The sequence below is a fragment of the Microcaecilia unicolor genome, chromosome 1 (assembly GCF_901765095.1).
Source record: "Microcaecilia unicolor chromosome 1, aMicUni1.1, whole genome shotgun sequence".
Taxonomy (NCBI): Eukaryota; Metazoa; Chordata; class Amphibia; order Gymnophiona; family Siphonopidae; genus Microcaecilia; species Microcaecilia unicolor.
The window spans coordinates 224208225-224222016 of NC_044031.1; the positions used below are offsets into that span (position 1 = coordinate 224208225).

Sequence of the window (13792 nt, forward strand, 5' to 3'; positions counted from 1 at the left end):
TATTGAAATGATAAGTAGTAGTAGTAGTAGTATCTATTTGTAATCCTTGATTTTGCCCATTGATGTCAGTACTTTATGTCCCATAATGCAATATGATAACATTGCCAGAAATCCAGAACTGGCCTAAAATCTCCCCCCTGGGAGTTCATAACTTGGCATCACTCTAGCGCTAATCATTAAGCCACACCATCCAAAACATAGCTTGCCTAGTCCCAATGCTCATCAACAAACTATTAGTGCTGAGGCACCCACAGTTATAGGAGGCTCTGAACTTTTAGCTGCTACTTTTGGAGAGGTGAAATATTGAGGGGAGGGCATAAGACCAAAAAAAAGTCTCATACCAAGAGTTGAAATTAATACACAACAATATAAACTGGACATTATATAACCTTCCCTCTCTTCAACCCCCATTGTGACTGAATCAAATGTGCTTTCAGTCGACCACAATATCACCTTGTACTTTTCTCTACTGGTCTTGGCAAACGCCTACGGTACTATGTAAGCCACATTGAGCCTGCAAATAGGTGGGAAAATGTGGGGTATAAATGTAACAAATAAATAAATATAAGAGAATACAATTTACATAAAATATGATTTCTAATATATATATATATATATATATATATATATATATATATATATATATATATATATATATCATAACTATCAAAATAAAACAAGACATCCAAACTAAAAGAAGTATTAAAAAACTGAACTAAGATCACAATAAATCCATCTGAACACTTAAAAACATCTGAAACACTAAAAAAGAATATGCAACTAATGATAATTAGATTTCTAAACAAAGAGAAAATAAAGGAAATCTTTAAAAAACATAAGTCCATCAAACTGCCATAGGAAACAGAAAAAGGAATTACTACCTAGAAGATCAATGGTTAACACTGATTTTACCATCAAAACTTTCAGTTGAAAACCTATATGAAAAAAATATATTGCAAAAGGTATAAAACAAATCATATGTGAAATGAAAACAAGAGTCATAGGACTCACCCCTACATGGCAAAATCAGACCTTAAATATGTGTCAAAACTGATGAAAAAGTGACAAAACTGATGAAAAAGTGAACAAAGGAAAAGAAGAAGAAAACAAATGCTATGGCTGACTTTTAGATGGAGTTTCCCAGAAATATCTCAAAAAAACAAGCTGAACAAAACAAAAAAAAAAAAAAGAAACACCTTACACCAATCAATTCAAAAGGCACTTCCAATTTTTTTTTTGGTCTCCTCTGTTTTATTCGGTTTGTGTGGTACCCATGGAGGGTAGTTTTTCTGTTTTTGTTTTGGATGATCTACATTGAAGAACAATATTTTGTTTTAACTGTGGTTGCTAACCAGGTCTTGTAATGCTCTATTTCTGTCTTTGCTTCATACAAAACTGAGAGGGTAATCTTATAACAGTACCTAGACAGGGGTGGTACATAGGTGCTGAAGGCTGAGGAAATCTTCTGCATGTGCTGGAATGTGACTAGGGGGAGGGGGAGGAAATAAAAATGGGTCTCCATGGTAAGGGTTTGGACGGTTTCCTAAAGGACAAGCCCATAGACCGCTACTAAATTGACTTGGGAAAAATCCACAATTTCGGGAATAACATGTATAGAATGTTTGTACGTTTGGGAAGCTGCCAGGTGCCCTTGATCTGGATTGGTCGCTATCGGGGACAGGATTCTGGGCTTGATGGGCCTTTGGTCTTTTCCCAGTATGGCATTACTTATGTACTTAGGGGGTCCACAAATACATGTTTGCCTAGGTCCTAATATAGTTTTAGATTTCAATCCATTTATTAAATTTTTCAATATTGTACATCAATGGAAAACAGTCCACATGAAACAAGTATGATATCAATGAACAGTCCAAACAATTGTAGAGAGTTTGGGCTCTTACAGCTCTCCAGATTAGTATAATACAAAGATACTAACATTCCCTAATCCCTACCAAATACCCCCCCCCCCCCCCCCCCTCCAAAACAGTGCAATAATGTGGTCCAATTTGCAATATTCATAAATTCAATTCATTAAGAAGTAAGATATGTGCTCATAAGCAACCCCACATTGTCCAAAAATGTTTCTTATATTTATCAGTTAGACAAGCATCCTGAGTTTCCGTTACCATTAAATTATAAAATACAGACTTCTAATGCCAGAAGGTGGGTCCAGGTTTATCCGGTCCTGTAAATTATGCTAGGTTCTACATTAAGAATCACTTCTAAGGAAAAGGATTCAGGTGTCATAGTGGACATTACATTAAAATTCTCTGCTCAATGGGCAATGAGGGCCAAAAACGTAAAGCAGAATATTAGGAATTATTAGGAAAGGAATGAAAAACAAAACGTAGAATATCATAATGCCTTTATATTGCTACATGATGCAACTGAACCTTTAAGTATTATATGAAATTCTGGTCATTCCATCTTAAAAAAAGATATAGTAGAATTAGAAAAAGTACAGAGAAGGGCAACTAGAATGATAAAGGGGAGGGCGGTGGCAGTAACTCACATATGAGGAGAGGCAAAAGAGGTTAGGGTGGTTCAGCTTGGAGAAGAGATAGTAGAGGGATGATTGGGTAGATGTCTATAAAATCATGAGTGAAATTGAATGGGTACACACGAATTGTTGGTTTACTCTTTCAAAATGTAAGATTAGGGTACACACGATGAGCTTATCAAGTTGTACATTTAAAACAAATAGATGAAAATATTTTGTACACAGTGCATAATTAAGCTCTGAAATTTGTTGCTGGAAGATGTAAAAATTGTTAGCTTGACTGATTAAAAAAAAAAGAAGAAAAGCTTAGAAAATTCCTAGAGAAAACATCCATAAACTATTATTAGCCACATAGACTTGAGTAGGCCAGAGCTTACACTTAGGAGTAAGCAATAAAGAATGAATCTATTTTGGGGAGGGGGGGGGGGTGGGAAACTGCCAGGTATTTGTGACCTGGATTGACCTCTATTAGATCAGGATATTTAACTTTGTGGATTCTGGTCTTCCCATGGGGCAATGTATCTAAATGGGTAAGTTTTGTGCATACTATGAGATTTTTAAGTGTCTGTATACAAATGCTAGAAGCCTAAAAAATAAGTTAGGAGAGTCAGAGTACATAGCACTAAATGAAGAGGCAGATATAATAGGTATCTCAGAGACCTGGTGGAAGGAGGACAATCAATAGGACACTGTGTTCTCAGGGTACAAATTATAACGCAATGATAGGGTGGATCAAATTGGAGGGGGGTTGTGCTATATGTTGAAGAGGGAATTGAGACAAACAAAAAAAATCTGCATGACACAGATAGCAACATGGAATCCTTATGGATAGAAATTCCATGTGTGAAGGGAAAGAATATGCACATAGGGCTATACTACCATCTGCCATGGCAGAACGATTAGACAGATGAAGATATGTTAACAGAAATAAGAAAAACTAGCAAATTTGGTAACAGTATAATAATGGGTAATTTCAATAACCCCAGTACTGACTGGTTAAATGCCACATCAGGGAGTGCTAAGGAGGTATAATTTATAGACGTAATAAGTGACTGCTTCTTGGAGCAATAGGTCCAGGAACTGACAAGAGAGGGAACTAATTTAGATCTAGTCCTTATTGGAATGCAGGACTTAGTACAAGAGGTAATTATGTTGGGTCCACTGGGAAACAGGGATCATAACATGATCAAATTAGACTTAATAACTGGAGAGCAGTCACTAAGGAAATAGCAACATTTCATTTTTGAAAGGGTAACTATGAAAGTGAGGAAAATGATTTTTAAAAAGCTGAAAGACTCAGCTGCAAAGGTTAGGACTTTAAATCAGGCATGGATGTTGTTTAAAAATATCCTTTTGGAAGCCCAGACCAGATGTATTTCACGTACAGTGAAACTGTGATATAATATGATAATTGGGATCCAATAAAATAACATTGCATTAAATGCGGGGTCACATTATGATGGGATCAATAGAATACAAACATAATTGAACCAAAAATTGATCTGTTGCAAAAGATTTATTTTCTAAAAACCAAGACAGAATTCACACAACTGTGTGCATTATGGCTAACTACTCTATAGCAATGCTAAGAAGCAGATCACCAAAAGAAAAATCCTTTTAAAAGCACTTTATTCATATGAGGTCTGGAGCTTAAATGAGCCCAACAGTGGCTGTATTTTGTCCACATAAGGGCTGCATCAGTAGTTTGTTTTAAACACTGAAATAATGCCCTGGTCTAGGGTTTAGATCACCAAAGTTGTATTCTTTGGTAGATAAGTCACTTAAGACACATCATGGCTAGGTCAGTGCGGTGGACTTCAGAAAAAGCTCCCACATGCATAGCTCCCTTACCATGGGTGCTGAGCTCCCAACCCCCTCCCCAAAACCCATCACCACAAATGTACAACACTACCATAGTGCTTAGGGGTGAAGGGGGCACCTACATGTGGGTACAGTGGGTTTGGAGGTCTTCCATTTACCAGCACAGTGTTACAGGTGTGGGGGAGATGGGCCTGGGCCACCTGGCTGAAGTGCACTGCGGTACCCACTAAAAGTGCTCCAGGGACCTGCATACACGCAGGCCTCTAGGACTGGTTGCTGCTATAAACATTGGCACACCAGTTGACACCTGAAGACTAATCTCTCCGAAAACATCCTTTATTGGAATAACCGCGTTTACTCACAGTTAACTGCAGATCAGAGGTTGTGCCCCACTGGCAACGAGTCTCCCTGGTACTGAGATGAGCAGTAGGTCAGAGCTGGCAGAATGCTGTACAATGCCCTCTTTCAGCCACATTCAAGGGAAGAACTAAGTTGTCTAACGTGGCTAACACAGGAAAGGGAACTAAAACTGGCTTACAAAATGGCCACTACCGCATGGACTACAACAGGAAACACAACAGGGCACACTCTGACCCAGTAGGTAGGGGGAAAAGCACCATGGGAGAAGAGCCTACCAACTACCAACATTGTGAGACTGTAACACAAGCTAATGAAATCACGGAGCCCAATACCCTACACCCACCACAATGCATTGCTGATGTGACCCTGTACTGCACCCGAGAGCCACATCTGACCCAGGGAAAGGCTGTGAGAGGATCGAACACATTCTGCTGTCATGGAGGTGGGTACGGCATTTGAGGCTGGCATACAGGCTGGGAAAAAAGTTTTTAAAGTGGGGGTTTTTTGGTGGGAGGGGGTTAGTGACCACTGGGGGAGTCCGGGGAGGTCATCCCCGATTCCCTCCAGTGGTCATCTGGGCAGTTGGATCACTTTTTTGGGACTTCGTGAAAAAAAAGGGTCCCAAAAAAGTGACCCAAAATCGCGGTAAAAACGCCTTTTTTTCGATTATCAGCTAAAGACGCCCATCTCTCCTCAGCTGATAACCACGCCCCAGTTCCGCCTCCACCACGCCTCCGACATGCCCCCATCAACATTATTCGTTCCCGCGATGGAGTGCAGTTGGAAACGCCCAAAATCGGCTTTCGAGTATACTGATTTGGGCGCCTTTGCGAGACAAACGTCTATCTCCCGATTTAGGTCGCACTATAGGCATTTTTCTCTTTCGAAAATAAGCTGGATAGTATGTATATCTATTTTACAAACTGAAACATCCAGATTATGAACAGGAAAAATAAGAGATATGGACATTTTTGTGGAAGCGTAGGAACTTCCAGGATAAAGCAGGGAGGCGAATGAATCAATAAGACAAACTAATTGTCAACCAACAAAGTTTTAATCCTTAGTAGTATCAATCAGTGTCCATGGGATAGAAAACAAACTGCTTTATCCTGTTGTTCTCCACATAAGGAATTTATCGTTCTCTTATATACCATATATACATCCATTTAGTAGAGGAATAGCCTAGGTATCTAGGTTTGAATCCCACTTCATCCATTTGTGGGTTTTTTTTTTAATTGTGAGCTTGTTAGGGATAGATAAGTATTCTTAAGATGGACATTGGTACATACTTTTGAAGAACTTGCTTTAAGTATAGCAGAGTCTCCAGATTAACTGACAGTCGGTTCACCATGCTTTACCCATTATCTCCCTCCGTCCTTACCTCACTAATCCCCCCAAGGGCTTCCAACCCCACCCACCTTCCCAAACAGATGCAGCTGCCCTGCTCTCAGACCCCCCGTAACTGCCTCTTGATTCACCTGCTTAACTGCTGCCGGGTGGGGGGAGGGGGAGGCATGGAGGCCTGGGCCCCTCATATTACAGCATCAGACATGGTTGAAAGGGATCCCCAAGCTCCACCAGCTGAAACAATTCTCCACCAGTGTTCTGTCCACTACCTCTGCCCCTGAATATGCATGAAAACTGAGCATGCATGGACAGGCACCTCCCCCTGCACATGTTCAGTTTTGCAAAAAATGAACATACACGAGGGGAGGGCAGCTCTGTGTATGCATAGTTTTCACATGTGCGTGGTGGCTGGGGGAGTTAACAGAATCCCAGTGAGAATCTCTTCAGCTGGTGGAGCATGGGGTTCTCCGCTATCCATATCAGCAGATGCCCAATGCCAAAAATTTGGGGGGAGCCCAGGCCTCCTATGCCTCCCCCCCCCCCCCAAGGCTGTGATTGAGCAGGTGAGTGGGGAGGCACTTAAGGGAGGTCCAGGAGCAGGAAAGCTTTTTGTTTGGGAGAGTGGAGGTATTTGTGGGGGGGGGGGGGGGTTATGAGAGAAGCTGTGCTCAGTGTGTACTGTACAGTAGAATCTCGGATCATCTGGCTTTTCAGTATCTAACAACAGTTTGATCCCATTTACTTTGGTAGTGTCTTGATTATCCAAAGACACTACCAAAAAATAAATAATTCTTCATTTACATAAGCAAGCTTATTAAATGCACTTTGCTTTATATTCCTGTTAATGTTGCAGAAGTTATGAATTAGTTTGAAAAGTCAATGTACAAACCTATAAAGACATTTGATCCAATATGCAGCCCGCAGCAATCAGCATTTTTATAGTCACTGACAGTCACGGGATGAATTAAGCTTACATGTTCAATGCCAGGCCACGTCCGGACTCCATCATTGAATATCTGGGCAAGTGGCAGCACCTGGAAGATACGTGGATATGGTTGATATTCAATGCCATATCTGCATAACTAACCAGGCAAAGTTATGACACGTTTTGTGTGCTCCAACTTGTCTAGTTAGGTATGCTGGCATGGGCACTGAATATTATTGGTGACTGCATATGTCTTGGCTGTGCCAGTCTCCGCCCCTGGACTGCCCTGACTCAGCCTGGACTGAACTGTGAAAGTCTCCGATATTCAATGGCACTGCCCAGTTAACTGTCGCTGAATATTGGCAGATGACCAGATGAACATCATTTAGCTAGGCAGGAGCATCTTCTGCCCAGTTAAATCACTTTGAATATTGACCCTCCCAATGTTTTGGCTTATACCTGGAGAACAGCTTTTATTTCTGTGGCGTCTCATGCTGATATTATCAGAGAGGTTCTGGCATAAAACTTCTATTGCACCCTTTTCCTATCGTTGCTTATATACCACCCAAGCAATTTTATATTGTAATCCTACTGATTGTGCAATGTTTACATATTCTGTATTCTTCACTTTTGTATATGGATTGCACTTTTTTCTCCTCTGCCTACTTTGCACCATTTTTTGATGCCTTGGATTCCACTATTGCTCTTCTAAAGTATTTTGAGATCATCTTGAACTCCGTTCCTCTTTGACATTCTTGAAGGGCTTCAGGACTCTTATGACCTGAGTCATGTATATAGCCAATCCTAATGTCCCAGGTAACTTGCAGTGAAGATGTCAATATCGAATAACATCTGATGGGCTTCATATTGCTCTAATAAAACTCTTCAACATCTGATAGCTGGAATTCCATCTTGTGCCAGCATCCTGAATGAGATGGTATACAAGTGTCGCTACTCCTTCCTTCTTCTGATGAAGTTCATCCTTCCTCCTTCACACTGATAAAAATGACATGCTGTTTTTCAATACCTATTAATTAATACTTTCAGGAGAAGCCTGCAATGCCACTTGTCCCCTTGGCCTGTGGAGCCTCTTACATCCAGGTGCACAAAGTGTCCATAGCATCAAGATACCACATAAACTTCCCTCCTTTACTGCTTTAACCATGCTCTTCCTAGCATCTGTAAGAAACATAGTTGTTTCTGTTTGGCTGTCAACCTCCTGCATTACCTTTATTTCTGCTAAGATATGGACTGAGATATGGTTTTCATCCATCCCCTTGCTACAGGTGCTTTCCCACTATAACCTGCCTCTTTCTCATTCATCTATCAGAGCTTGGCATCAGGGACAGGTAGGCATGTGAATCATTCTGACTACTTCAGATGTCTCTAATGAAATGCATGCTACTACATTCTGCCTTTGCTAGCTATGGCTATAGCAAGGTACAGCACTGATTATAGAGACAGGAGAATGCATGCCTATTAAACGTTGTCTTGGAACACACTTGGCAATTGGGGGCTAAGAGATATTCTAGTATCTTAATTCTAGAACCTGCATAGGCTGCTTATTCAGAATAATAATTTCTTTGATGCACCCTACATCCACTTTTGATGGGATGATGCAGCCAGCCACCACCCCATTTCCTTTGTGGCAACACTTTCAGATGGGTTTTGCAACTTCCTACCTTTCACCTAACTAAGGGGCCCTTTTACTAAGTTGCATTCGGCACCAACGTGCATCTAATGCAGCTTAAAATGGCATACCATGGGACGTTTCCAGGCATCCTGCAGTGCCATTTTAGCACATGTTAATCCATGCATTAAAAATATTAACTTTTTGGGGGGAGGTGGAGAGTGGATGTTGCTGTGCTAATCAGTTAACACAGCTACATTACCACATGTTAACTGGTCCATGCACGATTACAATGGGAGCCCTTACCTCCTACAAAATGGGTGGCAATACAAAATGGATGCCAATAATTGAACACAGCTTGAAAAGGTGATATTTTTTATTACTTCCTTTTGTCTCCAATTAGCTTCTTCTCCACTAATGATCTTTCAACAGTAAACTAGAAAAAAGTACTCCTCTAATCTCTAACCTTGAAAAATACTAGCAATGATATAAAAACTGAAGCTTAATCCAGCAGTGCATGCCTTCTGCTTTGTCTGCAAATTCGTGTATTTTAAAATGCCTGCAAGATTTCAAGGTTTCAGCCTCATTTGATATACCACCTACAACTAGTACTTCAAAACAGTTACATTGGAATATGAAATAAAGGAATGAACCATAAGCATATGGTCATAACAGCAACAGAAACAAAACAATGAGAGACGAGTTTGTGAGAACACACAAGGAAAGGAACAAAGGAAAACAAGCAAAGAAAGGAGCAGACAGGCTGATTAATGGTACTGTCATACCAGTCCCTGCTCATTTTAGATATCCAGCAACAGAGCCGAGACACTGAAGCACTGTTCCCTCTATGCTGAGAGAGAGTCCTCCATCTACAGGCCCGCCAAAAGGGGGGGGGGGGCTGTTTCACTATCACATTTTCAGTATTGAGGGACAAGCAAGTTCTGCAGTCTCTAGGGAACCTGCCTGGCCCTAGAGATTCCACTCCCTACTGGTAGCAATGCAATTGGAGGACACCCGCTTAGTTTAGGGGTAACAGTGCACTGAAGTGCTTAAACTCCAAAACATCCTAATCCAGTCGAATCTGATTTGAGGGGTGAACAAGGATAGTGAGGATATTGTGCTGGGTGAGCTTAGTGAGCATGAAGAGGGTACAAGATAAAAACAAACTATAACAGACTGTAAACAAATCCCAGGTCTTGCATCGGTATTTTGAAAAGGGGAAGGGAAGGGGGTTAGGATTTAGCTCACACCATTTTTTCAGTTGTAGCTCAAGATAAAGATTGATGTTTCAAATCACCCAAAAGCAAAAAATGGGGCAGTGCTATTCTAGGTGTTGACATTTACATATGAGTTAAATGTGTAAATAATAAGAATGATAGTATTTACACATGCATGCGCATGCATACACTAATAAGTGCTAGTGTGGTGCCTAAGTATTATTTTGCAAATATCATAGAGCGTTTTTTACAAAGGCGTGCTAGCGTTTTTAGTGCACGCTAATGATTAGTGCGCATTAAACACTAGAGATGCCCATAGGAATATATGGGTGTCTCTAGCATTTAGTGCGTGCTTATTTTTAGTGTGAGCTAAAATGCTAGCATGCCTTTGTAAAATGAGCCTAGAGTTCATGTTTGCAAGAGGGCAATACACACTGATGAAGCAAGGTGGGGCATAGGCAGGTAACTTATGAAACAGTTATGGAGGAGTGGCCTAATGGTTAGTGTAGTGGAATGGAGTAGTAGCCTAGTGGTTAGTACAGCAGACCTTGATCCTGGGAACTGGGTTTAACTCCCACTGCAGCTCTTTCTGAGTTTGGGCAAGCTGCATAACCCTCTAGTAGCACTATGCAAATGATTAGTAGCGGTAGTACACCTGTATCTGCAGCACTCACACCAGCTCTATGACTGGAGTAAGTGAAAGTGTTTACATGTTAGGCACTTGGTAGTATTAGTGTTCTTTAAAGAAAAGTAGGTTCCTACAATATTTCTAACATTGTCCAATCCAGGTCAGACATATCTGGTAGAATCCAAAAAAGTAGCAAGAGTTCATGTTACTTGCTCCCAGATATAAGCAATGGGTTTCCCCACATTTTATGGACTTTTCCTCCATGAATTTGTCCAAATCACTATCCCCCTGATATTCAAAAGCATTTAACAGGCCAGGATCAGCACCTGGCCGGATAAATGCCTGATAACTGGCTATCAGGTGATATTCAGCGGGGGATAGCCAGCTAACTCCTGATGAATATCACCGTTTAGCGGATTATCCGTTTATATCAGGCAATATAACCAGCTATCCACCAATTTTTCAGCACCACTTTATCAGCTATATTTGGCTGCATGAAAACATGGTATATCTTTGGCCAGTTTGAACATAACCAGCTAAGTCTGAATATTGACTTAGCCAGTTATGTTCAAACTGGCCAAAAATAAACTGGATATTCAATGTCAGCAATCAGAAATGGCTCGGCATTGAATATCCAGGTTTAGTGCTGACTGTGGGAGTTAGCCAAGCTAAATCCCACGGTCTGAATACCGTACCCTATGTGTTTGAGTGAAAAAATAGTTTTCCTGGGATAAGCAGCATAACATGTATTGATCTTTTTCAGGATCTTGTCAGCTATTTGTGACCTGGATTGGCCACTGTTGGAAACAGGATGCTGGGCTTGATGGACTTTTGAGCTGTCCCAGTGCGGCAATACTTATGCACTTATGTACTTATTTTAAATATACTACTATATAACTTCATGGCATGCCTCCTAGTTTGTACTTTTTGAAAGAATAATAATCAACATGATATTGCCTACTATCCCATGCTTTTAAAAACTTTTCTTGGAGTCTTTCATGAGGGACTTCCCCTACCTCAATGCAAGCAGTGTTCTTGGGCTGTGTGGGGTCCTGTCGACACGTACACTTGACTGGCACTGCCTGAGCCATGTGTGTGTAGTCCTCTCTGGGTTTGTTCAGAGAGCTGTGGTTGCAGGCTGGAGGAGTAGCCTAGTGGTTAGTGCAGTGGACTTTGTTCCTGGGGAACTGAGTTCCCCACTTCAGCTCCTTGTGACACTGGGCAAGTCACTTAACCCTCCATTGCCTCTGGTACTAAAATAAGTACCTGAATATATATAAACCACTTTGAATGTAGTTGCAAAAACCTCAGAAAGGTGGTATATCAAGTTTCATTTCCCTAATTGCTTTGCTTCCATGCACCTGTTTCTTCTCACTCTGTGCCTGGCTTCCAGGCTCCTTGATTGCTTTGCTTCCACCCCACCTGGGTCTGCTCTTCCTCTGCCTGGATTCCCTTGCTTCTCTCCTATTGGTCTTCCGGTTCCTCCTTCCCCTGCTCTTGTCCTGTGGCTGTGCCCCTTCTCCCTGATGATGTCAGACGCCAGCAGTTTATCAACTGAGCTCTCCCTAGACTCCATGCTTCGGCTTCTACTTTGGTAGGTATTTCTAACTCTGTAGTCTGCTTCTTATCTACTGGTCCCGCGTTGCTGACTTTGCCTGTACCTGGATTACCCTTCTGCCTGCCGCCTGCCTACTGACGTTCGCCTGCATCTGGATTACTCTCTTGCCTACCGCCTGCCTACTGACTTTCGCCTGTACCTGGATTACTCTCTTGCCTGCTGCCCGCCTAATGACTTTTGTCTATACCTGGATTACTCTCTTGCCTGCTGCCTGCCCACTGACTGCCGCTTGTACTTGGATTATTCTCTTGACCTGCTGCCTGCCTGGCAGAACCCCGCTTCCAGCTCCGTCCCGTAAGTCCTGCAAGCCGCCCGCACCTAGAGGCTCAATCTCTGGGGAGCAGCAGTCAGCCGCCAAGCAGAACCTGGTCCAAATACCGGGCTCAGCAGCGCTCTACTTGGTACAAGAACTCACAAGTCTGACAGGGACTTTATATAAAGCTTTCTGGAATTTTAGATACATGTGTATATCAACTAGCTCACCTTTATCCACATGTTTATTCATGACTTCAATAATTGTATCAACTTGGTAAGGCAAAACTTTCCTTGAGTAAATCCATGTTGAGTCTATTACAGTAGAGTCGTCTATGTGTTCAGGATTTTGTTCTTCATAATAGTATCTACCCAGAAGTTACTTGAGGGTCACCAGTTTCTAGTGAATCACCTCAAAACCCTTTTTAAAAATTAGAGCTACATTCACTACTGTCCAATCCTCAAGTACCATAGATGATTTTAATGATAGATTACAGATGACTAATAAAAGATCTGCAATAGTCTTTGACTCCAGTAATTAAGGATATTTCCTTGTCCTTTCAAGAGGACATATGCCTCTTGGGGATTATTTTTAATTTTGGTCTCACTTTTCAAGCACGTATTAACCAAGGGGGCCCTTTTACTAAAGAGTGCACAAAAGACCGAAGCAAAGAATTCAGTTTGTCTCTCCACTATAGCTTTATCTTCACTGAGTTCCACTTTTACTCCTTGACATTCTCCTAGGTTTCCTGCTTCCAATGCATCTATAAAAGTTTTTGCTAGGAACCTTTTCCTCAATGGTCAGCTTATTTTCAAATTCAGCTTTCCTTTTCAACACTTTTCATCTAACTTGACAGTGTTTTTTTCTTTATTCATATCCTTTTCCCCACATTTTGAAAGATGCTGTTTTGGATCCAATAGCTTCACCTTTTAACCATGCTGTCTGGCCTTCTTCTACCTTTAGTAATATAGGACTGGATTCTATATATCACGCCTAAAAAAATTGGCACGAAAACAAAATACGCCTAGGTGTATTATGTAAAGAACATCTAAATTTAGGCATACTTTATAGAATAAGCCAGTGGTTCCCAAACCTGGTCATAGAGGCATCCCAGTCAGTCAGGTTTTCAGAATATCCACTGCATGCAAATCTCTCTCATGAATATTCATTGTGGGTATCCTGAAAACCTAATTTGCTGGGGTGACTCCAGGACCAGGTTTGGGAACCACTGGAATGAGCCTAAAATTCCATATGGTTTCTAGAATAAATCAAGTTCGAGGCCACTGTGTGAGAAACTACATTGGCTACCCGTTAAAGACCGGATTACTTTTAAAGTTTGCACCCTGGTGCATAAAATCCTCTAAGGAGAAGCTCTAGCTTATATGGATAACCTTATCAACTTACCACCTAGGAACTCTGATAGATCATCTCGTTCGTACTTAACTCTCCATTACCCTACATGTTCTGGCCTCAAGTATAAAGCCACTTACGCA

At 41.3% G+C, this 13792-nt stretch overlaps 1 protein-coding gene across 1 annotated transcript in view; it reads left to right on the forward strand.

The window, feature by feature from the left end:
• Positions 1–13792, forward strand: part of VSTM2A (V-set and transmembrane domain containing 2A) — a 107919-nt gene that overhangs the window by 23133 nt on the left and 70994 nt on the right. The window lies entirely within an intron of this gene.